The sequence below is a fragment of the Chinchilla lanigera genome, unplaced genomic scaffold (assembly GCF_000276665.1).
Source record: "Chinchilla lanigera isolate Chin_1 unplaced genomic scaffold, ChiLan1.0 scaffold00042, whole genome shotgun sequence".
Classification (NCBI taxonomy): Eukaryota; Metazoa; Chordata; class Mammalia; order Rodentia; family Chinchillidae; genus Chinchilla; species Chinchilla lanigera.
The window spans coordinates 8,769,051-8,792,957 of NW_004955443.1; the positions used below are offsets into that span (position 1 = coordinate 8,769,051).

Below are 23,907 nucleotides of genomic sequence, written 5' to 3' on the forward strand. Positions count from 1 at the left end.
ATTATTGTTTCACTTTGAAATGGGGAAGTGTCACCAAAATGTCTAACCGCATTCCTCTATGGATAAGGTTGGCTGGAGCTGAAAAACTGTCCTGCCTTTTCAAGGGCCACGAGCTATCTACATTCCCACCATCCGCAGGCAGCCCGTGCCACTCACTTGTCCAACCACTTTAAGCATTTGAATTTGCAACTCTGGCTCCAGATCAGCGTTGTTCAAACTATCAGTCATTTTCTCATGAGTCATAAAATCAGTGTCTTGGATAACCAGCACCAAAAGAAGGAATAGGAGGAGGAAGAAGAGAAGAAAGAAGAGAAAAAGGAAGAGGAGGTCGAAAATGGAATATATTGCATTCAGTAAGACTGGTATTATTTTGCAAAACTTTTCTCCCTGTTGTGTTTGCTGTGCTTGTACTAGGTTATAACATAAAATATATTTCTTGTGATGAACTTGAGTCATCTGTAGGAAAATGGATGCACCTTGAGACCGTAATGTTGTGAACTATATCAGACACACAAGCTTAAATATCACATGGCTTCTCTTATATGAGAAATCCAATATAATAAAGTGCAAAAACGGGCAAACAATAGAAAAAAAGAAAAAACTATTGTGTAACCCAGTGTAGCCAATGGATCTAAAAGTGAAGTTTGATTTAGTATAATTGTCTTATGTGTTTTGTATGTTTTTTGATCTGTTTGTCTGGCTATTAATTGATGATTATGATAATTAACTTGATAAGGATTTATAAAATAAATAAATGAACCTGACACTAGCAAAAAAAATTTTTTTAAAGGGGATGTATGGCGAAGGGAAAAAAAAGAATTGAAATGTGTTATATACATGTTTCTATTCCCCACAGTGAATGTAATCATTATGTACTGCAAATATGTACTAATGGAAATAAAAAGTTTAAAAATATATTTCTTCCTATGAATTACAATAAAAAATTTTGAAAGCCAAGACTAGTTAAAATTTAAATTATCCAATGTTGTCATCAAACATTTTGTTTGACACATTTGCTTCTTGTTTTTATTTTCATTTTCTTCAATTACCTGAGAGAGGTAGCTATTTGTTGGATAAACATCAGAGAATTGACCCAAGCTTGGAAACATGAATACGCACAAAATACTCAAAACAAAGAATTAAAACAACTAACTGAAACCAAAGAAGAGGTAAAGCTTCTGGATGGTTTTTGTACCTATGATCTATCAAATTGTGCACTTGTTAGTTGCTTTGTGGTAAGTTAGATCATAGTAAGTAATAATCAGTTTTATTTACATGGACTATGTAGGGTAACAGACGCTAGGCTAAATCAGCCCTGTCTGACAGAACTTTCTGTGATAATAAAAATGTTCCACATCTATCCATTCAGTATGTAAGCCACTAGCCACAGGCAGCTTCTTAGTATCTGAAATGTAGCTAATGTGATAGAGAATTTGCATTCAAATTTTTAATTTTAATAAATTTAAATTTAAATAATTATGCCTAGGTAGCCTCTTCTATATTAATCAGTGTAACTCAGTGACTAGCATCTTGAAAAAAAAATCGCGCTAGTCTTGTTTGCCATACTAGATTGCCGGTTGTTCTGATAGACTTATTCTGGTACTGTTCATCAAAGAGTAGGGAGGGGTGAGCCTACTAGATGCAGCTTTTTGGGTTCAGATTATTGTTAGGACAAGGGACCCCAACCTCTAAATGTAGAAACTGTAGAGCCTTATCCTCTCTGATTTTTGATTTTTCAAAGTAAAAATTGCTCAGAGCAGATTGTATTGTGAACTATATAAATTAAAAACCATGATTATTATTGAATAATTATAATAGTAACTATAACAGACATGATAAAGATGATAACAATGGTAACAAGACTAGCAGCTACATTTTTAGAGCTTATTAATTGCCTGGGATCTGGATTAAGCACTTTGCTGCTTTATCTCATTTATTTTTACAATAGTCCTATGAGATAGGAAATATTATCCTATATGAGGAAACTGATGCTTATAAAGTTTAATTAAGTTACAAGGTCACTCAGGTAGTGAGCTTATAATGCATAATGTAAATCTAATTCTGTCTGACGTGAAGCTAGCCACTACGGTATCCCAGAGGATGCTAATCATTCCCTTATTTCCTTGATGAGAACATTTCAGGATAAATTATTAATGATGGCGCAACCTGTGGAATTCACTGGAACCTCAGTACTTTTTACTTTGGGGCCCCTTTCTCCAAATATTCAAAATCATATCTTCCTGTGGTCATATAAAGACAAAATACTAATATTCTGTATTGAACCATTTCATTCTACCTAAAAGTTTATTTTTTCTTTGGTTTTAAAAGATATGGAAATGTTCTTCATGGGCCTCCCCTAGCTGCATCTGAATCCCCAGAACCTGTGAACAGATTATTTTATATGCCCAAGAGGATTTTTCAGAGCTGATAAAATTAAGAATCTTGACATGGGAAGGTTTTCCTGGATTATTTGAGTAGAATCGCAAGAATTCTTGAAGGAGTCGGAGACGGAACCGTGATGGCAGAAGCAAGGGACAGAGGGACACCGTATTAGCAAGATTTCATGGAAAGGTTCCCAACCCAAGGATGTGGCAGCTTAGTGTCTGACACCATCAGTATGAGATGAAGGCCAGACAGTAATGAAGAGAACGCTTTTCACATTTCCAATATTCCTACAAAACCTATGTTGAAATGTGATCTTCAGTGTGCAGTATTAAAAGGTAGGATCCTGAGTGGGATCCTTCAGCGGTGATCAGGTCATGAGGGCTCTGCCCGGATGAATGGATCAAGCCATTCACGCCGTGATGGGCTAAGGGCTGTTTGTCTGGTTACATAACACTCTGCACTGCCCTGGGACTCTGTGGAATCCCCGGCAGGTCCATCTTGGACCTCCCAGCTTCCAGAACCATGAGCGGAATAAGCTTCATTCTTTAAAAATTACCTCCTGTGTTATTCATTCATACCAACAGAAAATGGACTAAATGGTCACATGTCATAGCTAGAAACTCATTTCCCCCTCCTAGCATCAAAGCAATTGTTGGCTTTTGCTACTTAGGTTTGCCAGCCTTTGCAGTTCTGCAACTCTGCAGGAGCTACCCCGGGAGGAGAGTGAGCAGTGTCTGCGGAAGGTGCCCCGAATAAGAAGGAAAGCAGGCCCTGAGCGGAACGAGGAAGAGGAAAGTGGAACGTACAAAAAATGGGACTAAAGTGCTGTGAGAAGGTAGGGGGTGATTTCAAAACTGAAAACAGTCATTCAGAGGAAGGACATTGTAAGAAGCAAACAACCTGCGATTCGAAGGGACTCTGGAGGAAATGGAGAGGAAGGGAAACAAAAAGCCAAACCAGTAACGGGCCTAAGGAGAGACTTCCCTTTCCTCCATAACTGCTGCGGGGTACACAGCTGACCTGCGGCCATCAATCCAAGTGCCTCACGGCTGCCTCGGCCAGGGGAAGTTGCACACACGGGCAGAATGCAGCCGGGGGACCCTGTGATTGCATCTGGTCAGCAGCTGCATTTTCTCCCCTCATTCTGTGCAAAGTTGCCGTTGACATCAAAGTGGCTCCTTATGACCCGTGATGTCCAGGGACCAAGCTCAGAGGCCCTATTTCAGGCTCAGGCCTTTTCTTTTTCACACAATTATTTGAACCATTTATACTGAGACTATACCCTACGCCCAGATTTGTACACCATTTCTATGTTTTCTAGGCTGTGGTTTATTGTCTAGCTTGATGCTCACTGTCACTTGGTGCTGGATAACCTTTTTAACCTCTCATTGTCACCGCCTGGAGAACTTCAGGGCTGGGGATGTAACTCAGTGGTGGAGCATTCGCCTAGCACAAGCGAGGCCCTGGGTTTGATCCCCAGCACTGCAAAGTACCTAAAATAAAAAAACTATAAAAAAAGAGACTGTTCTGTGAATATATACATATAAACATACCTATGTTGACCGTGAGTATCAGGAGTGTGAAGATATGTGGTTATACGCATATGTACATATAAGAACACAGCAATGTAGAGTGCTTTTCAGTAGGTCCAGATCCTCTCTTCCATTCCTATTTTAATTTTTTAAAAAGCACATCTCACAATGAGAAGCATTTCTTAGCTCTCTAGACAATGAGCTGGGACCACACTTACGTGGGCCTGACTCCTTGCTTTTAATTTTACCCCTTTCAATTGACTTTTGTACATACAATCATTCATTTGTGTAGGCTTTATTCGGAGGATTTTTTAAAACAATTTTTGCCCATGTGGCTTTTAATTGTTCTTCCCAAAACTGCGTCTGGTATACTGAGACTCCCAGGGCTTGGGGTTTCCAGCTTACTGGGTTTTTCTTCCTGGGTTTGACACTGGGTGGTCTCCTAGCCCCATCTGGCCTCGAGGTATCACCAAAAGCTCTGTTTTATGTTTTTCACACAGTTCACGTTTCTGTCCTCATTTAGGGACTGAGATATTATTCCTTGTTCTTCCTTTATGGGAAGCTAGTTATTTTTCACAAGGGATGGGAGCCATTTTCACAAGCGTGGGACACAAGGGATGTATCCATTGTCCCTTCAGATATGAGCCCAGAGCGAACAGGACAGCAAAGTAGGTGACTTTTTCAATCTTATTTAAACGTGGTATTTCTATTTTCTCCTTCACTGAGGTTGGAAGACAGAAGGGTTATTGTGTTTTTATCTCTGCTTAGACAGTTTATTGAACAACTACTAACACTGTGCTTATCACATAGGAGGTGAGAGTACCCAGTGCTTTCCACATATAACCAATTCGGTCACCAGAATATGAGCATGGCACTGGGATTCTGTGTTTTATAGCTGAGGAAACAGTAACACAAAGAGTAACCGATCCTGTATGTAAACTGTAGCCCTTATGTTAGGGAAAAGAAAAAACCCAAGAAACACACAAACAAAAAAAGGGGCATAGACTTCTTACTATGTGAGCCCTCTACTAGGTCAGTGCAATGTGTACAGTACAACACGTACCTTGTCTCCATTCACATCAGATTTAAGTGGTTTTTGTCTGAAGCAGTGTATAACAAGTGTTATAATTCTACCATCCTGTACACGTGCTCAGGTTGTTCATTTGCACCTTTTCCTGTCTTGGGCAGAGCCAGATGAACTCGGTTCCTTCTGGGAAGTCCCTGTGCCTCTTTCAGTATGTTCTTCCCATCATCCCCCTCTTGCAGCTTTTCCTGAGTTTTTTAACAACATGCAAAGCCTGATCTGTTTTGAGAGCCACACCCTTTTCAGCAAAACACATGCAGATGCCATGCATAAGTAAAAAAGTGACCTTTAGCTATGAAAAGAATTTTGATGAATCATGGGAAGTCATATATGGTGCAAGGAAAATAGTCTTTGATGTTTTTTTGTTTTTAAAAAATGTAAATCACTTCCCAAGAAGAAAATCTGAGTCTAATGAAGTTCTTTAAGTGAAGAGTACCAAGACCCCCAGAGTATTAGAAAAGAATCCCATTTGTGCTGGTCTCTGATTTGCTTCTAATGGAGCCAGTGACCTGGGGGATTGGCAGGAGGAGGGTTAGGATTGTTAGAGGGAATGACCAAGAATAATCAGGTTAGTCAATTAACATTTCCTGGATATTAAACATGGGCAGATGTGTCTGTAGCAATGCTCCAAACTGTGCACAGGGATCCATTGGTGGACTCAAATGAGTGTAGAAAGGAACAGACATATAGAAAACATTAGAGTGCATCACAGAGTAAAGATAGCTGGAAGATTACAAGTTTCAGCCCAGCTGGGCAACTTATCAACTTAACAAGACTCTGTCTCAGAATAAAAAATAAAACTGGGCTGGGGATGTTGCTCAGTGTAAAGGCATTGAAGTCAATCCCTGGTGCCAGAAAAACAGTGTTTTGTGAAACTATCCTAAAGGTATATGTATGCAGCATGTATGTACTAAGTTGTAATATAAAATGTATTTTTTATTGTGTTCCAAAAAATTGGGGAGAACACTACTTTATAAAATAGAACCAACTACAAGCATTCCTTCTACTCTCTGAGAACTTAATCAGAGGCCAAAATGATAATATTGAAGACTCTAGACCTTTTAAAGGGATTTTATATGGATAATTTGAAGAGTAGCAGTGAAGAGGTCTTGTAGGGAGAACTAAGAAGGGCTCAGCTGCAATGAGAGAAGGGACTCCCTTCTTAGGAGGGTAGATTTTGTAAGTGAAGTCAGAGGTCATTGTCTAGGTGGTCCCAAGTGATAATGTTCTAACTTCGTGGGCTAGAGGAAGAGGGGTTCAGTTGCAGTGCTGATGGAGGTGGCTGGTGACAAGGTTATCCAGGTAGGAGAGAGAGAACAGGCTGCAGGATAAAAGAGGGTGGGGGTGGACCTAGAGTGACAACTAGATGCCCATTGGCCCAGCAGGTGTGTTTACTTTGACTGGTCTAATATCTTCTTCTTCTTTTTTGGTCTTTTTGAGACAAGGTTTCACTATGCAGTTCAGGTTGGCCTTGAATTCACTTTGTAGCTGGGGTTGGCCTCAGACTTGCCTCAATACTCCTGCCTCAGCCTCCTGAGTCCTGGGATTACAGATGTGCACCACCATACCTGGCCTTGATATCTTAAACATTAAGAGTTCTCATAAAAGTTGGAATTTCACTTGGGAAGTCAGCAGATCTGGCACTTCTGAGCCTGCATGCAAGCCACCATTGATTGCCTGGAGCTAGTGAATATCCTGCACTGTCCTGAGGGATAGCCATGAGCACTGTCTCAGTTACTTTTCTCTCTTTGCTGAGACAAAATGCCTGATGTGAAAAATTAAGGAAGGAAAGCTTTATTTAGCTTACAGTTTGTGGAGGTTTCAGTCCATATTTGCCTGGCTCCAAGGCAGAGTGGTACATGGCAGACGGCTACAGTTCTTGGCAGTGGAGAATAGCAAAAGCAACAAAGAGCAAAAGGGAGGAGCAGAGGCTAGCAGCCTCTTTCCCTCCCTTACATTGTATGCAAACTACCCACCCCAGGGCAGGTGTAGCACTCACATCCATAATTCCAACATTGGACTGTAAATCAATCATAAACTGTAAAAGCCTGCTCCATGACTGCATGCGATTTGGGGAGACACCCAGACACTAACCATAACAAACACCCTACACTCTTTAAATTAAAATTAAATTAAAAATTCATGAAGGATGTGGTAGCGCACGTCTGTAATCCCAGAACTTGGGAGACTGGGGCAAGAGGATAGCCAGCTTGAACTACATAGTGAGACCCTGTCTCAAACAAACAGACAGTTCTTCAGGTAGAGTAGCCACATTTCAACCATTTGAGAACTATGGGTAGCCAATATTTCCCACATAGAGCAGCAGAGGTGTAGACCATATCCATCTTCACAGGAAGCACAGCATTACTCTTAGACCCAAGTCCTCATATCCAATTCTTTCCCTAGCTGACCCCTCCTCTTTGCCACCTGGCTAACTCATTAGGTACCATACTCCTCTACCTAGGAGGGCTGAAAAGCTTAGTGACTAAATCTTGGGAACTGAACTCTATCTTAACTGAATATCCTGAATTGAGTATGTGCATGTGTGTGCACATGCAAATGTGTTTCTCTGGAAAAGTAAGGGATATGAGAATTACAGAAACCAATAAAAGGTACCTTGTAAATTTACTAAATAGAATGGGTTTCAGTCACGTTCACCACTATAGAGAAAAATTTTAGAAAAACAGACCTCATTGCTCAGAGACTGAAAATTCTCAGTGCAGGTGAGTCAGAACAAAGAAAGCCAACTCTAGCAAGTGTAACTAACAGTTAAGCTATGAATAACTTTCCAGGTAAAAACTGACTTCCTGTTAGAATATATGTAGGTATAGTGACTTCCAGCTCTGCCAATACCTCAAATGCAAGAGAGAAAGAATAGCATCTGAGTTTACATGTAGGAAGTCAGTCAGGGCAAATCAGATCCAAATGAATCATTTGCCTTAAATTATCTGACAATTCTAAATCAGATGAACATAAATACCTACATCATTTGTGTAGGTACAACCATTAAATATTCATCTTGGAGCTTGGTCAAACATCTTACACACACACACACACACACACACACACACACACACATACTCTCTCTGTCTCTGTCTCTCTTACTTATGGAACATAATGTAAATTCCAGAAGATTTAAGAAGGAAGCGCAGTACTTTTGGAGTTTTCGCATATTAACAAATGTGGGATCCAAGTTGTATTTTAGTGTATTTTAAGTGTTATTTTTTCTGTCTTTGTTAGCTTGCCTTAAGCTCTTTTGCTGCAGAAATGCATGGAAAATATGAGAGGATCCTGAAAGAATTCTTTTTGGCAGTGAAAAAAAATTTGTTTTTCAACCTGCATTGGTTCATTGTCGTCACTACCTACATTTTTTTCCATGTTCAACATACGAAAATAATTATTTCTCAGTTCAGGAAGTCAGTTTTTAAAAAGTCAGTTTGCCTTCAAAGCGCCCAGCACCCTTAATAGGGTCAGACAAGCCCAGAAGACAGCTGGGCAGGAGCCCTGGCCTGGGAGTAATCTGTACTTTCCTGCCTAGTTACCGCTGGGACTTGCACTAGAGTCCTGGAAAGAAGGGCTGTGTGCCATTTGACAGGGAAAGTAAAAGTGTCTGCCCTTAAGAGCTGAGAACAGACTCACAGACGGAGAACCAAAGTCCCCGTGGACAACTCAGTTCCATCAGTCAATCCTACAGTCAATTCCAAGCGCTCCACAGCCCAGTGTATCCTACCGGAGAGTGTCTTCAGGTACAAGGGCCCTGGGAAGGCATCAGGGCCCCGCTTCCTGAGTCCAGATATGTGACCCTAGGCAAACTTTCAGCATCTATAATTTTCCGTTTACTCAGGTGTAGATGGCTTCATCTGGTTCAGTCTCCCTTTTGATAAGTGTAAAAGTCTTACATTATCTTCTTACAGATTAAGTGTTTGTGTTTTAACATTTAGATCTTTGATCCACTTTGATTTTAGTTTAGTACACGGTGAGATATATCGATCTAGAATCAATCTTCTGCACGTAGCCAGCCAATTTTCCCAGCATTATTTATTAAGGAGAGAAACTCAAAATATAAATGCAAAGGAAAATAAAGGATAAATAATAGGAAGTAGGGAGGTAGATTTTGTTCAAATGAGAAAGACATTAAGAGATGGAGGGAGGGGAAGAAAAGGGAATGAAAAAAATAATTGAGATGTGTTATATACAGGTACCAGGTCCCCAGAGATGTGTTATGTATAGGTACTGACTCCCCAGTAGGAATGTAATCGTTATAGAATGCAAGTATGTACTAATAAAACCTAAAAACTGTAAAAAAGTCTTTTGCCTTCCTCTTTGGATCTGCACCATGCTAACTATAAAATTAAACTCTATTTTAAAACTTCACTAGAATTACGGTCACTGTTATGCTTTGGTGAGTGAGACAGAGAGCCTTTACATTTACACACACAGTAGGAGTCAATCTATTATAGAGCTCTATACTAGTGGTTCTCAAATTGTAGTGGGCAAATGAATCCTTTGTTTGTGCGTGGGAGGCTCATTTAACGTGTAGTTTCTTGGGCTTCTTCTCAAGAGATTCTATAGCCGGTTTGGGGAGGTGCTAGGAATCAACATTAGCAACCACACCCTGGGAGTCACTGTCCAGAGGGGATATTTTAGGAAATCTGAGTCTTGGATTACATGCTTAGTGATCTTTGCACACCTAGTCCTCAACTCCCTGTCCCCTGTGCTCAGTTTCTTTACTTTTGCTTCACCTAAGAGAAGGAAGTAAGTTTTCTGTCATATAGATTTCATCTGGAAGGAAGGGACCACCTGATCTTGTGTTAGCAGCTAGCAGGAGAGCTGAAAACAAAGAATTAAAAAGTAACAAAATCTATTTTACAAAACATTCACACCCCAGTTCACATAAATACTAATAAAAGCATGCACAAAATTGTAGCACATCATATTTAAGGGGAAAATGTGAGTTATAATAGATCCCATTTCCATAATCTAACATGCTGCAATTTCCATCTGATGAAACGTGGCTGTGAAATTCAAAGTGCCATTGTATGTGAGAAAGTTCTAAAGCTAGGCTAAAACTGGGGGACGAGCTCCTTTAGAGTCTTGAAAGGAGGGTAGAGATATGACAGACTCAAAATTTGTTAACAGTGTAGTGACATAATAAAAGAAGCTAAGCCTTTGTGTGATTGTTGAGAGTACAAAAAGTCTTTAGAGATGGTCACCAGCTCCAGGGTCAGTGCCTATACACAGTAAGACAGCACTACATATTTACTGAATGAGATTGTTGAGCACAGGATGGGGGAGAAGAGCTGAGCAGCTTAAGAATGAGACCTTCTGAGAACCAAGAGGAAAGGTCACTGGGGAGCAGCAGGGCTCTGACAGGCAGACCTCAGAGGCAAGGTGAACAAATCTTTTTCTCAGAATTGTTGTAACAAGACTTTACAAACTAGGTGCCTTGAAACCATGGAAGTGCATTGCCTCGTAGATCTAGAGGCTTGAGCTAAACAATCAAAGTGTTGGCATGGCCACACTGCCCATAAACCTATAGGGCAGTCCTTCTTGCCACTTTCTCGCTGGTAGTGGTTTGCTGGGGATATTTGGCATTCCCTGGCTTGCTGTTACATAACTCCCATCCCAGCCTTTATTATTACATGGCATTCTCCTTGAGTATCTGTTTTCAGATGCTGTCTTCTTGTAATGACAGTAGCCCTACTGAGTTAAGGGTTGTCTCGACTCCAATATCCCCTAATCTTAACTAATTACATCTATAACAGCCTTATTTCCACTTAGATTAAAATTTATCTTCAACATAGCTTTGGGGGGGCAACACAATTCAACTCACAACAGTGGGCATTTAAAAATCATATGGGACACCCATTAGGATAGTTATTGTTTAAAAACAGCAAAAAATAACAAGTGTTAGAAAAAGTTTGAAGAAATGGGAACCCTTGAGTACTGCCAAAGGGAATATAAAATGGTGCCACCTCTGTAGAAAATACCATGGTAATTCCTCAAAAGTTAAATGTAGAATTGCCATCTGTCCCAGTAATTCTACTCCTGGAATATATATCTCTGCAAATAAATTGAAAGCAAGGACTGTAACACATATTCATATACTTGTACTCCCATGTTCATAGCAGCATTGTTCATAATAGTCAGAATGTGGAAGTAATACACATGCTTATCAATGGATGAACGAGAAGCAGAAGATGACATATACATACAATAGAATAGTTTTCAGCCTGGATAAGGAAGGAAATCCTAACATATACTACCACCCTTGAAGACATTATGTTAAATGAAATGAACTGGTTAAAAAAAACACAAATATTTTTGATTCCACTTATATCAGGTTTTCAGATTCACAGAGATGCAAAGCAGAATGGCTCTTGCTAGAGCTGGGGAGAGGAAGAATGGGAAATTAGCATTTAACGGTGCATAGTTTCAACTGGGCAAGATGAAAAAGTTCTGGAAATGAATGATGGTGATGATTACACAAAATATAGATGGACTTATGCCACCAAACTATATTTAAAAATGATTAAAATGGTGAATTTTATGTTGTGTTTTGCCACAATAGAAAATCAAAATGAAGATCAGTAAAGGGGCCACAGTAGGCAAAGAACAGTGATTAGAAGAAACCATGAAGGTGTTCCTAAAAAGTAAAGAAAGTACCGCTAAATGGAAATAGTTTACTTTGGAATTTAAGAATTTCAGAGACCTTTCCCATGCATTGCCTCATATTTCCACAGCATATTATTATTATCAGATGAGAAATAGTCTTATAAAGTGTGTATTTTGCTGGGCATGGTGGCACATACCTGTAAGCCCAGCACTCAGGAAGCTGAGACAGAAAGATTGTCACAAGTTCAAGGCCAGCTCAATCTACTTAGCAGACCCTGTCTCAACAATCCACTCACCAAAAAGAAAGAGTGTGTATCACACTAGCTTGTGCATGTATGTAGACACTAAACTTCCCAGAGGTTGAAATGAGATTTGTTAAGGTCCTCTCTGACTCTTGGAGATTCTGTAATTTGAGGCAACTAAAACCCAAGGAAACAGATATTGGATCTATTATGGTTAAGGGAAAGAGCCCAGGACTTACATCAGAGCACTAGTTTGGTTCTGGACAGCGTTTTCTTTGCCTCTATTAACCTTGGGTTTCATATATGTGAAAATGGGTAAATTTCTTAACTTTTTAGTGTTTATGGGCATGTACTGATATATATATAAACAGTTTTTACCACTTTAAGGTGCTATTTATTATGTCACATTTAGTAGCATTCATAATTCACCTTGAAAATTCAGGCTATTGAGTAATACACAGCAAGGACACCAATTTTACTTTACTGAATGATTGTAAAGGTAAAATATATATAAAGTACACGGTGAGAAGTGGAGGCAAATCATAGCTCTCAGCCCAGAACACAAACCTCATTTTACAGGCCTAGGTACCTCGCAGGTTTCTGACTTCATCTTTCTTATATGCCAGGGATCTATAGTTGCTCCTTTTTATTTTTAATGCATGTTTACGATACAAAATGATTACATTCACCATGGGGAGTTGGTACAGGTACATAGCACATTTTCATTTTTTTATACTCATTTCTTCCCCTCCCCTCGTCTCCTCCTCCTCCTCCATCTCTTGGACCTTTCCTCCCCTTTTTCGTACATGTTTGCAGTACCTAATGATCATGTTCTTTGTGGGGAGCTGGTACATGTGTATAATACATCCCATTTCCTTTTTTAAAAATCCCATTCCCCTCCCCTTATAATTGCTTTTCAATGCTATATGGCCCAATCATGTTTTTGTTTTACAAGAATAATACAAAGAACTCTTTTTCTAAACAATCCAAGAGTGAGTTGCTGCCATCACACTTTATTGCCTCCAAATATTTGAGTATGATTTTTCTACATGATAGGATATGCTCCTAATGATTACGACATAACTGCAGAAATCAGAAAATTAGCACAGATACATCATGATCATCTAATTGCAGATAGACTCAAGCTTCATTAATTAATCTCAGGATCACAGGTTAATTTTGTTTGCCATATCTCTTTAGTTTCCTTCAATTTGGACCAGCTGCTAAGTCTTTTCTTAACTTTCATGACCTTAATATATTTAAATTTTGAAATGGGCAGACACAGCCTGCTCACCTAGCTCTGAAAATAAAATTTTTAGAGCCCAGCCTTGTCCCTTCATTTACATATTGTCTGAGCTGCTTTTGTGCTACAGCAGCAGAGTTGACTAGCTGTGACAAAGACTGTGTGGCCTAAAATGTTTACTATTGGGAACTTTACATAAAATGTTTACAGATCCCTATCCTAGACAGTACAAGAAATTGAGGAGAAAGGCCTAACTATTGGAAAAGAACAAGACTAGTTTTAATTCATTTTTTAATATTTATATAGAAAGTATTTAGGAATCTATAAAGTAGCTTCTAAAACTAGTAATAGAATTTGGCCAACTTTTAAGATATAAAGCCAATATTTTGTTGTGTTTTTCTGAGGCATGGAATCACTATGTAGTTAGAGCTGGCCTTGAACTCACTACATAGCCTAGGCTGCCTTGAATTTGCAGCAATCCTCCTGCTTCAGCTTCCTAGTGCTTAGATTACAGATTTGGGCCACCATGCCCAGCTTAAAGCCGGTATTTTAAAAATCCATTTTATTTCTCTATATCAAAAACAACCTCAGAAAACATTTTCCAAATACCATTACAATAAGTTCATAAAACAGAAATTGCTTAGAGAAAAATTAAGGAAAGATGGGCAGTATCTCTATACTGAAACAGAATGTTCCTGAAAGAAATGAAAGATCTAACTAGAAAGAAATACCATGTCCACTTATTGATAAAAATTGTTAAGCTATCAATTTATCCCATATTGATTATAGTCCCAATGTTATCCCAATGAAAATTCCAGCAGGATTATTTCTTTTTTTAGAATTGACAGCTGATTCTAAAATTTATATCAAAATGAAGAGACCTCGAGTAGCCAAAGCTATATGGAGAAAGAAAAATCGAGTCCGATGACTTATACCAGATGATTTGATATCTGTGGCCCCAAGATCTCTACCCCTTGATGTTCACATCCATGTGTGGCTCCTCCCAACATGTTCCAGGGTTGCTCTGTGCAGCCAAAAGAAAATGAGTGAGGTGATGGTATGTAGTTTCCTAGATTAAGTTTGGTAACATTATGACCTCCACCCTGTGCACACTTTCTCTTTCTCCCACTATCTTTCTATTAAACACTTGTTCGATGGAGAACCAGACCCTCTGTCATGAATTGCATTCTCAAGTGAGCCATGTAATCAGGGACCAAACTCTGACCAGCAGCCAGCTAGGAGCAGAAGCCTCTGGCAAGCTCCAGCTCAGCTTTTGAGGAGCTGCAGCCTCAGCTGAGAGCTTAATTGCAAACTCAAGGAGAGTCTGAGATGGAACCACTCAGCACGGCTGCTCTCATGTCCCAGGCCCTAAGAAACGATATGAAATGGTAGATGTGTGTGTTGAATTGCATGGCTAGAGTTGGGGTAATTTGTTATGCAGCAATAGATAACAGATGCAAAGACTTACTTTTAACATAATAATTATGACAGTGTTGCATTAATGTAAGAATTAATAAGTGGATCAGTTGATCCCAATGGAGTCCAAAAATAGATCCCATATATATACTTAATTGGTTTTGAAAGGAAGTCAATATAATTCCATGACAAGAAGACAGTCTATCCAAAAACACAAGCAATGGTTTTAGATGACCTTTTGTCATACCATCCAGCAAAAGTAACTTGAGATAAAATATAAATGACATCTTGCAATAGGCAAAGTTTTCTTGGGGCAGTAGAGGCACTGTGATGATAAATTGTGTGTTAATTTGACCATAGAAGGATTATATATATATATCTCCATATTAGGTCACATCAAAATTAAAAAGTTCCATTCATTAAAAATGCCAATAATCAAACTAAAACACAAGCCACTGACTGGGAGAAACTATTCTTAATATAGATAACAAAAGATTTGCACCCAAAATATGTAAAGAATTCTGACAATTTAGTCAAAAAACAAAGAAGTGCGTTAAAAATTGAATAAAATATTTGAACAGACACTTCATAGAAATATATGAGTGTTCTCAATGCAATTAGTCATCATTAACATACAAATTAAAACATAAGAAATCATTTCACACTAATTAAAATAGTTATAGGTATAAAACATAGTACCACGTGTTGATGAAGATGTGGAATAACTGGAATCTCATACATTATTCGTGAGAGTATGAAATATACAACCACTTTGGCAAAAGTTCTGTAAGTTTTAATAAAACCTAAGCATACCTTATTATGATCCATAAATTCTTGTATTTACCCAAGAGAAATAAGAGACCTATGTCCATGAAAAGACTTGCTTGAGAATGTTTATAACAATTTTATCATAATATCCAGAATCTGGAAACAAACCAAATGCCCATCAATATTTGAATGGACAAACAAATTGTAATATATTCATACAAGGAAATACTATACAATATTACACAATGAAAAGATACTACACAATAAAAAGAAATGCACTATTGATATATGCAAAAAATGGTTGAAGAACATTATATTGCACCGAACAAGCAGCCAAAAATGGTATGTACAGACACATCACAATGAGATGTTTGCTCTCGCCTATTAGAATACTGTTTTCAAAAAGACAAAGGGTAACACATTTTTGGCAAAGATCTGGAGTAAAGGGAACCCTTCATTCCTCTGAGGGTGGGAATGTAAATCAGTACAGATTCCATGGAAAAAAAATGAAATTTCCTTAAAAAATTAAAAATAGAACTACCATCTGATCCAGGAATCCATTTCTGGGTGTTTATTTAAAGGAAATCACATCAGTATCTGAAAGAGATACCCGTACTTTGATGTTTATTGTGCCAATATTTACAATAGCCACGGCATGGAAATAAGCTAAATGTCCATCAAAGGATGGATGAAGAAGATGTACATGTGTGTGTGCCTTCTTAACAATGGGCTCAATTCTGAGAAATGCATTGTTTGTTGGTGTAATGGCTATGAGGACATCAAAGATTGTCCTTACACATACTAAGACAGGTATGACGTCAGTAGGTAGTATAATTTTATGAGAAATCATCAAATGTGAAGTCTACGGTTGACTGAAAAAGGAGGGGAAAAATGAAAGTCTGCCAGTTAGGACAACACAGTTGAACCTGAAAGAGATTCTTAGCGGGCAGGGAGAGCATAGAAAAGAGAGATGCTCAGATGGAAAAGAAACATGAGTCAAAGAGAAGTTGACTATTCACTTGACGTTGGATCTCACACTGCCTTGGACTACTTACTCTTTTCCATATGTCTTCTCTGTAGGTTGAGAATTTAGACTCTTCAAGGGTAGTGATGAATCTCTTAAGGCCTTGCATTTCTCACAGCTTCTAGCACTAAATTTTGCAATTTAGGATCCTCTTTTGGCAAATATTACAGAAAGAGAGAGGGATCTGTGGGTTTTAGAAGTCTTTCCTGGAATAGCTCACTGCAAATACCATGAGAACCAAGGCCATTCCATATTTCCCAGAGCCTAGCAGAGTGTCGATATATAGAATAATAAACATTCATTGATTAACCAAAGTGTACACTACAGAGGAAAAGAAATACTCTCCTCTCAAAGCCCCATTGTCCCCCACACATGCCTCCTAGCAGTGGAAATGTTTAAATATGCTTTTTGTTGTTTTACAGCCGTTTGCATTTAAATTGGGCGTGTCACTATCACATTTTATTAGCTATTCCTCATACCAGCCCTGTGAGGTTAGCGCTGTTATCTGCATTTTACAGGCGAGGGCACTGAGAGGTGAAGCGACTCGCCTGGGATCAGGCGGCACAGTGAGCTTCCAGAAGAAGTGGATTTCAGCACGCAGGTCCCCTTCCTGCATGGCAGGTCCATGCAGCTCTGTGGCCGGACGCAGTGAACTGTGGATTTTCTACAGTAGACTTTAAAAAGCACTTTAATAGTACTAATTCCATAAGAGATCATTGAATTAGGATTGCAATCTTTTGACCTGGTTATTTTTCATAAGATTTTTTTTTTTAAAGACAGGTTGGTTGGTGGGCATAGCAATATAGCTCAGTGGCACAGCACCTAGCTCCTACCTGGCAAGCATGAAGTCCTGAGTTTGACTCCCAGTACCCCCACCCCAAAAAAAGATAGCTCAGTGGGCTGCCTATACCTAAGGTCCTTGAAATGATTCACTTCCTCCAAAGATTTAGTACCAATATTTCCTGCTCACACTGGGTTCTTTCAGAAGTTCCCCTCCTTTTAGCAACTTCTCTGTAGAGCCCACCACTACAGCGCAGTCTTAAAACAAAACTGTGTTTGATTTGGAGTAAAAAAAGTTTGTGAAGTTAGAGGGTATTGAGGCCTTATCTAATGAGAAATTTAATATTGCTCAGAGACTTCCTAAAATTGTATGTACAGGTATCTCCTCTTATTTTGAGGGGTTATGTTCCAAGATCCTCAGGGGATATGTGAAACTATGGATAGTACCAAATGCTAAATATACAGTGTTGTTTCCTGTACACACACACACCTATGCTAAAGTTTAGATAATAAACAAAGGATACTTTGAGATGAATGATAATACCTTAAAATAGAATAATTATAATACTATACAGTAATGAAAGTTATGTGAAACCAGGAGTGGTGGTCATGCCTATAATCCCAGCACTCTGGGAGGTTGAGGCAGAAGGATTGCAGTTTTGAGTGCAACTTGGGGAATTTAGCAATTCCCTGTCTGAAAATTAAAAAAAAAAAATTTAAAGGGTGGGTATGTAGCTCAGGGAAGGCTGGGTTCAATCCCTAGTACTTCCTTATAAAAAAACTTATGTCAGTGTTTCTCTCTCTCTCTTTCTCTCAGAAAAGGTTCTTTTCATACAAGCATTGAGATAGTCTATTTAAAAATGGAAATGGGCACTAAGTGACTAATGGAAACGTAGTATATACAACATGGATACACTAGATAAAGGGAAGATTCATGTCCCAGATGGGATGGAGGAAGAAAGTGCAGTATTGCATCACACTGCACAGAAGCACAACTTAAAATTTACAAGCTCTATAATTCTGAACTTTTTCATCTACTGTTTTTAAACTACAGTTGACCTTGAGTGAGGGACACCATAGAAAATAAACATGGTTAAGGGGCCAAGTGCATAAACAGGTATGGTACAGATACATATGGCATTTTCTTTTCCTGAGACCAAGCTTTCAAGAAGCTCTCCTTAAAAGACAGTATGTCCCTAAGGGACTGGAAAATTGAAGCTGAGTGAGCTTTTTTTTTTTTTTTTTCTCCGGTACCAGGAACCGAACTCACGACCTTGCGCTTGCCAGGCAGGCGCTTTGCCGCTGAGCTAAATCCCCAGCCCCGAAGCTGAGTGAGCTTAAGGAGCCTCCTCAAGCATCATACCTCCGAATCCCAGCTCTCTCTCACAGTAGCAGGACTCTGACCATCATCTGGGTTCCTGGAACCTGCATTTAACTTGAAGCCTGACATTCACAGGTTATTTCACTTATTGACCTTATACTACAGAATTGGTTTCCCCAAAATGTTATCCTTATCAAGAAAAAATCATCAGTCTGGCTTTTCCTTTCTCTGAATTAATCTGTGCTCTGGAGCTGTCAGGACATTTGGCTGAGAGTGCTGCTCACACTTCCGAGTGCCCTTTTCCTTAATACCCCCAGTTCTGATAACTCTGCCCATTGTGATTAGCAATGCTATTGCATCATTCACTAACGCTCTATGTGATACTGGATGATTCAATTAAGACAAGTGGTTTTCAACCTTGGTTATACTTTAGATTCACCAAGGGAGCTTTTAAAAATCCACTTCTCCCTGGCCAGGCTGCACCCTGGACCAATTTAGTTCAAATCTCTGGAGGAAGAACACAGTCAAGAGTGTTTTCAAAGCTCTCCATGTATTTCCAATGTCCAACTAAAGTTGAGAACCAATCATAGAAATAAGAGGGAAAAGTCATTATTTCATAGGCACCAGTTATATACCAGGGGCTTTGCATATGTTTTGCATTTATTGCTAACTCAGAGACTCTGTTTAACTTTTCTAAAATCGTGCAACTGGAAAGTAGCAAAGTCCAGCTCAATATCCAGGTCATTTTGATTACCAAGGCATGCTTTTATCACAGGAAGAGATGATTTCCTGAAAACTATCTGCAAAACATAAATTTAGTAAAGATTAAATACAGAGACACCCATTAAATACAGAGACACACAGAGAAAAATCTGACTCTATTTCTCAATCTATCTATTTTTCTAGAATGTTCCTCCTGGCCCATGTTCTGACATGACACAAAGACTCTAGGTCAGAGAATTTCATATTAATTTCAGCAGTTATGCAGTTATAGTACCTTCTGGATGTACTATGTATGTCAAAATTTTAATGTATGAGGATAAGTCTTCTGGAACATAAATTGATCAAATATATCACTGAATATATGTCCTACCCATTACATGCATTTCATAGGCTCTCTTAAATTATATATTTTAATGTCTTGTGGTCATTACTTTTCTTTCCTGTCACTATGGAATAAATGAGAATTCTCCATTTAAGTGATAGGAAAATTGTTGTGGGTAGCACTGCCCTGCAATGCTATTGAAATGTAATATAATCATCCATCCACCTGTCCATCCATCCATCCATCCATCCACCTATCCATCCATCCATCCACCTATCCATCCATCCATCCATCTCCTTTATGAGACGACAGTAGGAGACAGCGCCCTAGTAATTCTAAGATTCACATTCTTATCCAGTCGATTTGTGAGAGTCATGAGTCTTTTTTTTTTTTTTTTTTCTGATTTAGTGATATTCAGTCAAACAGGGCACAGATGGAGCAGGGCCTTAGGCAAGATGACTCTTCAGGGAGGACCTAGTGTTGGTATCCTCCCAAGCAGGATCACAGTGATCTGTTAGGATGTTTCTCCATGCTGATAGGAACTAGAAGAATAATAGTAACAACAGCAGCATTTGTAGCAATCATTTAGGCCAGGCATTTTCCTAGAGTAGTACTTGTGAACCTATGGCGTGCATGCCACATCAAACTGTTTATGTCACTGAAATTTCAAAAAGGTTTTCCATCACCGTCTAGATGTCCTGTAGTGAGGATTGGATCCAGAGTGCTGTTTCTATGTTGAGTGGCCTACAGTGGGCACTTTGTGTCTGCAGGTTCCACACCCACAGATTCAAACAACCAAAGATCAAAAAAAATTTTTTTTAAAAAAGCATCTTGTATTGAGCATATATAGATGTTTTCTTTGTCATTATTTCCTTAAAAATTTAGTATAACAGTTATTTAAAGTGTTAAGTATTTTAAGTAATACAGACGGAGATCATTTAAAGTATATGCATGGTGTAAGTTCTACGAAAATACTCCACCGTTTTACATAAAGGAGTAAGGCATCTTTGGAGTTTAGTTTCCAAGTTGTCCGGGAACTAAGCCCCTGGTGTCACCGAGGGGTGACACTACCTTGGGAGCCATCAGTGGGCTGAGAGAGTGTCACTGAGGACTGAGGAGGGAGGGTTCTGTGTCAGCCTCAGAGGAGGGGATGAAATATGTGGCCAGCCCCGTCCAGGCCCTTGTCCTGCCTAGCTCCCCCATTTCTCCAGATCACTGTTCACCAACCTCCCCGTGAGCGAGAAGGAAGCCCGAGGAGACGAAAAGAGACCTGTTGAGCGCTGGCCATGTGCCCAGCATGGTTTTCAGTGCTTTGTACACATTAATTTAGAGAAGTTCAACTGCCTGCCCGTGGTTCACTGCTCCAAAGGGTGGGATTGGGTGGGGACCGGGTGATGTGACTGCATGTGCCTTAAGCCTGGGCTAAGGTAGGCACCAGATCTCATCAAACTGATGACATGCAGTGGCCGGGTCTTCATTTTCTCGCTTTCGATGCATTTTAAGAAATTTCTAGTAGAGATTCTTGGCAAAATATAATTAATATAACCTAAGAGCAGTTTCTCATCGGGGAAAAGCAGGTGGCCATAGAATGAGAGGGCTAATTCTGGAGAGACCTCACTGTGCAATTATTTGTTTCCATCAGTCTTAGTCTGGGTCCTTGTCTGAACACTGTGCTCATATTGATGAGGGGAGGGAGCCGCTCCCTGTTATTCCAAATCTCTCATATACAGACAGGTTAACACTATCAACTTTTATGTGAAAACTCCATAAACAGGCAAGGCAATTCTACGGAGGGTGGGAGGGGACAGAGACTCTGCTCAAACGCAGAATGCAGGGGCTTTATTTTCCTCAAAACAGCGATTCTGAGGATACCTGTTCTTGACAATGAGCTGACCAAGAAATAACATCCAGTGTATGAAAATGATTCTTATTGTTGTTGGAGGAGGACTGGTGGATACAGGTTCTCACTATGCAACCTAGGATGGCCTCAAACCCACAGTCCTCCTGATTCAGCCTCCCAGGTACTGGGATTATGGGTGTATACCACCATGCCCACATCTGGCTTTTTGAATTTCATCTTATTTTGGATTTATGGTGAGGTTTTTTGCATAAGGAAAGTTTTAGGGGCCAGCGCTGTGAGTCGTGCTTATGATTTCTCATATTCTATCAGCTGGAGCTCAGTCCTACGGCCACCACCCAGAGCAGTGAAGGCTAGCAGATGTACCCAGTTCTGTGCCCAAGAAGAAAAATGAATTTTTTTTACCCTTTATTTTTCTTTGTTATGTTGTTGTTCTGTGTCCTGTAGCAGAGGGCTGAGAGTTCCCAATGGAAAAAGAATAAGAAGTAGATTCTTTTGGCATGATCCATGTACTTTGCTGATTTTAAGTACGAAAACAGTAATATCTCATTTTTATTGAGTACTTACCATGTACCAAACTGTACTGGGTCCTTTACCTACACAGCTGCATTTAATCCTGTGGCAGCCTTGCCCGTGGGTATTGAAATTGTAGGCTGAGCCCCTGCAGGTACATTCACCAACCCCTTTTGTTTCTTGGGCATCCAGAGATTGATTGACAGGCTTCCATCTGGCTTCTGGTTGAATTGGCCAATGGAAAGTACCAGCAAGAATCACAATTGGGTCTATTTTGTTTCAAGTTGCTCTGTGGGTTGGCAGTGACTTTGACCCTATCTATGGTCACATAGCAGCCATCCTCCCCTGGTTACAGATCTCACCAAGTTCCAGTAAGAGTCCGTGTTTCTACCCATTCGGGCCCAGAAAGATCATCATTTCCTGCCAATGACAATCCCTTGGGGCCTCACCAATTCTGATTCTCCCTTTGCCTTTTTCTTCCACAAACTCTCCTCAGTTACCCCATCGAGAGTGCTGTCTCTTTGCCACAAGTTCCTGATCAATTCTACAAAGTCTTGGAGAAACTGTATAACACCTTGAGAGAAAAATGTTGTGTTTAACATGGTATCTTCTTTGAGGTCAGGCAGACCTAGCTCTCAAGTCCAATTTGATCACTTGTTATAAGATCTTAGGCCACTTACTTAGCCCACTGGAGCTGTACTTTACTCATTCATAAAACAAAAGATTATAGTTGGTGAGGATTAAAAGAAATAACATGCTAGGCGCGGCAGTGCACTTTTATAATCTTAACACTCTGGGTGACTGAGGCAGGAGGATTGTTAGTTTGAACCTGTCCTGGGCAATTTAACAGCTAGTGAGACTCAGTCTCAAAATAAAAAGGTCTGGAGGTAGAGTTCAGTGTGCAAACCCTGTTTTCAATACCCAATACTATAGAGAACAAAAAAGAAATAATGTTAATAAATTAGCATGGCCAGTTTTGGGAGCATAATGTTATGAATAAAACTGGACTGGCAAATGATGTTGCAGAAAGATGTCACACTCAATAATTATATTATTAAATTAATCTGTACATTACCTATAGATCTGACAGACATTTTTTTCAAAAGTGACAGTTCCTGGTGTATACAATGATATGAAGGTCAGGGACACAAGCGAAAGTATAAAATCTGATAAAATTTTTCTGAAGGACATTTTATCTGCGAGCATGCAAAGCCTAAAATATGTGCATTCTTTCTGATTCAGCAAATCACAGCGGGAAATAAGGAAATAATCAAGGGTACATCTATAAACATGTTTACTCTTGCTGTTTACATTAGTTAAAATTGGAAATAACAAACATCTGATAATACAGAAACTTTGGGAAGTGCATACAAGTAGATGAATATGATTGATATAAAAATAGGCATGGCATACTAGTAAGTAAAAGATTAAGTCACAAAAAAAATTTCTATTCCATATTTTTATAAAACAATAAAAAGAAGAAGAATTGACAGAATATATGTTACAATAGCAATTTTGGTTATGTCTTGATGACAGCAATAAAAGTGGCATTTGCCTCTAATTTTTTTTCCTGTATGTTCTAGCTTTTCTACAATGAACACTATGCATAAGCTTGCCTTTGGCTGCAAATAAAAAAATCCAAACTAAAGTGATTGCGTACCAACATCTGAAATTTTTCTTCTCCTTTTGGCCTTAACGTGGTCCTTCTCCCTAGATTATCACATACGCATTCAAAGAGAGAAGGAAGGGGCAGGAAGGAATAAAACAAGGACAGGAGGATCGCTGTGAGTTTGAGGGTGGCCTGGGCTACCTAGCAAGATACTGTCTCAATAAATAAATAAATATGACAGGACAGATGACCTGTGTCACATGACCATTGGTAACTGTCACATGATCAGTGTCACATGACCATTGGTAGCTGGAAAGGGGAAGAGAGGAGTCTGGGAAATGGTGTTGAGTCATCCACTCTGCAAAGTCAGCCATAAGGGGCTGGGGATTTAGCTCAGCAGCACAGCACCTGCCTGGCAAGCACAAGGTCGTGAGTTCGATTCCTGGTACCAGAGAAACACCCCCACCCCGCC

At 39.4% G+C, this 23,907-nt stretch overlaps 1 long non-coding RNA gene across 2 annotated transcripts in view; it reads left to right on the top strand.

Moving 5' to 3' along the window:
* Nucleotides 1–55: 55 nt before the first annotated feature.
* LOC106149324 overlaps nt 56–23,907 on the top strand; it is a 24,924-nt gene continuing 1,072 nt past the window's right edge. The window contains exons 1-3 of one of the 2 annotated variants that reach the window (XR_001235441.1): nt 56–353; nt 1,055–1,169; nt 2,329–3,220. This is a non-coding gene — a long non-coding RNA (uncharacterized LOC106149324). Of the gene's footprint in view, nt 354–1,054; nt 1,170–2,328; nt 3,842–23,907 lie in introns of those variants that run through there. The other variant, XR_001235440.1, reaches the window with a different exon arrangement.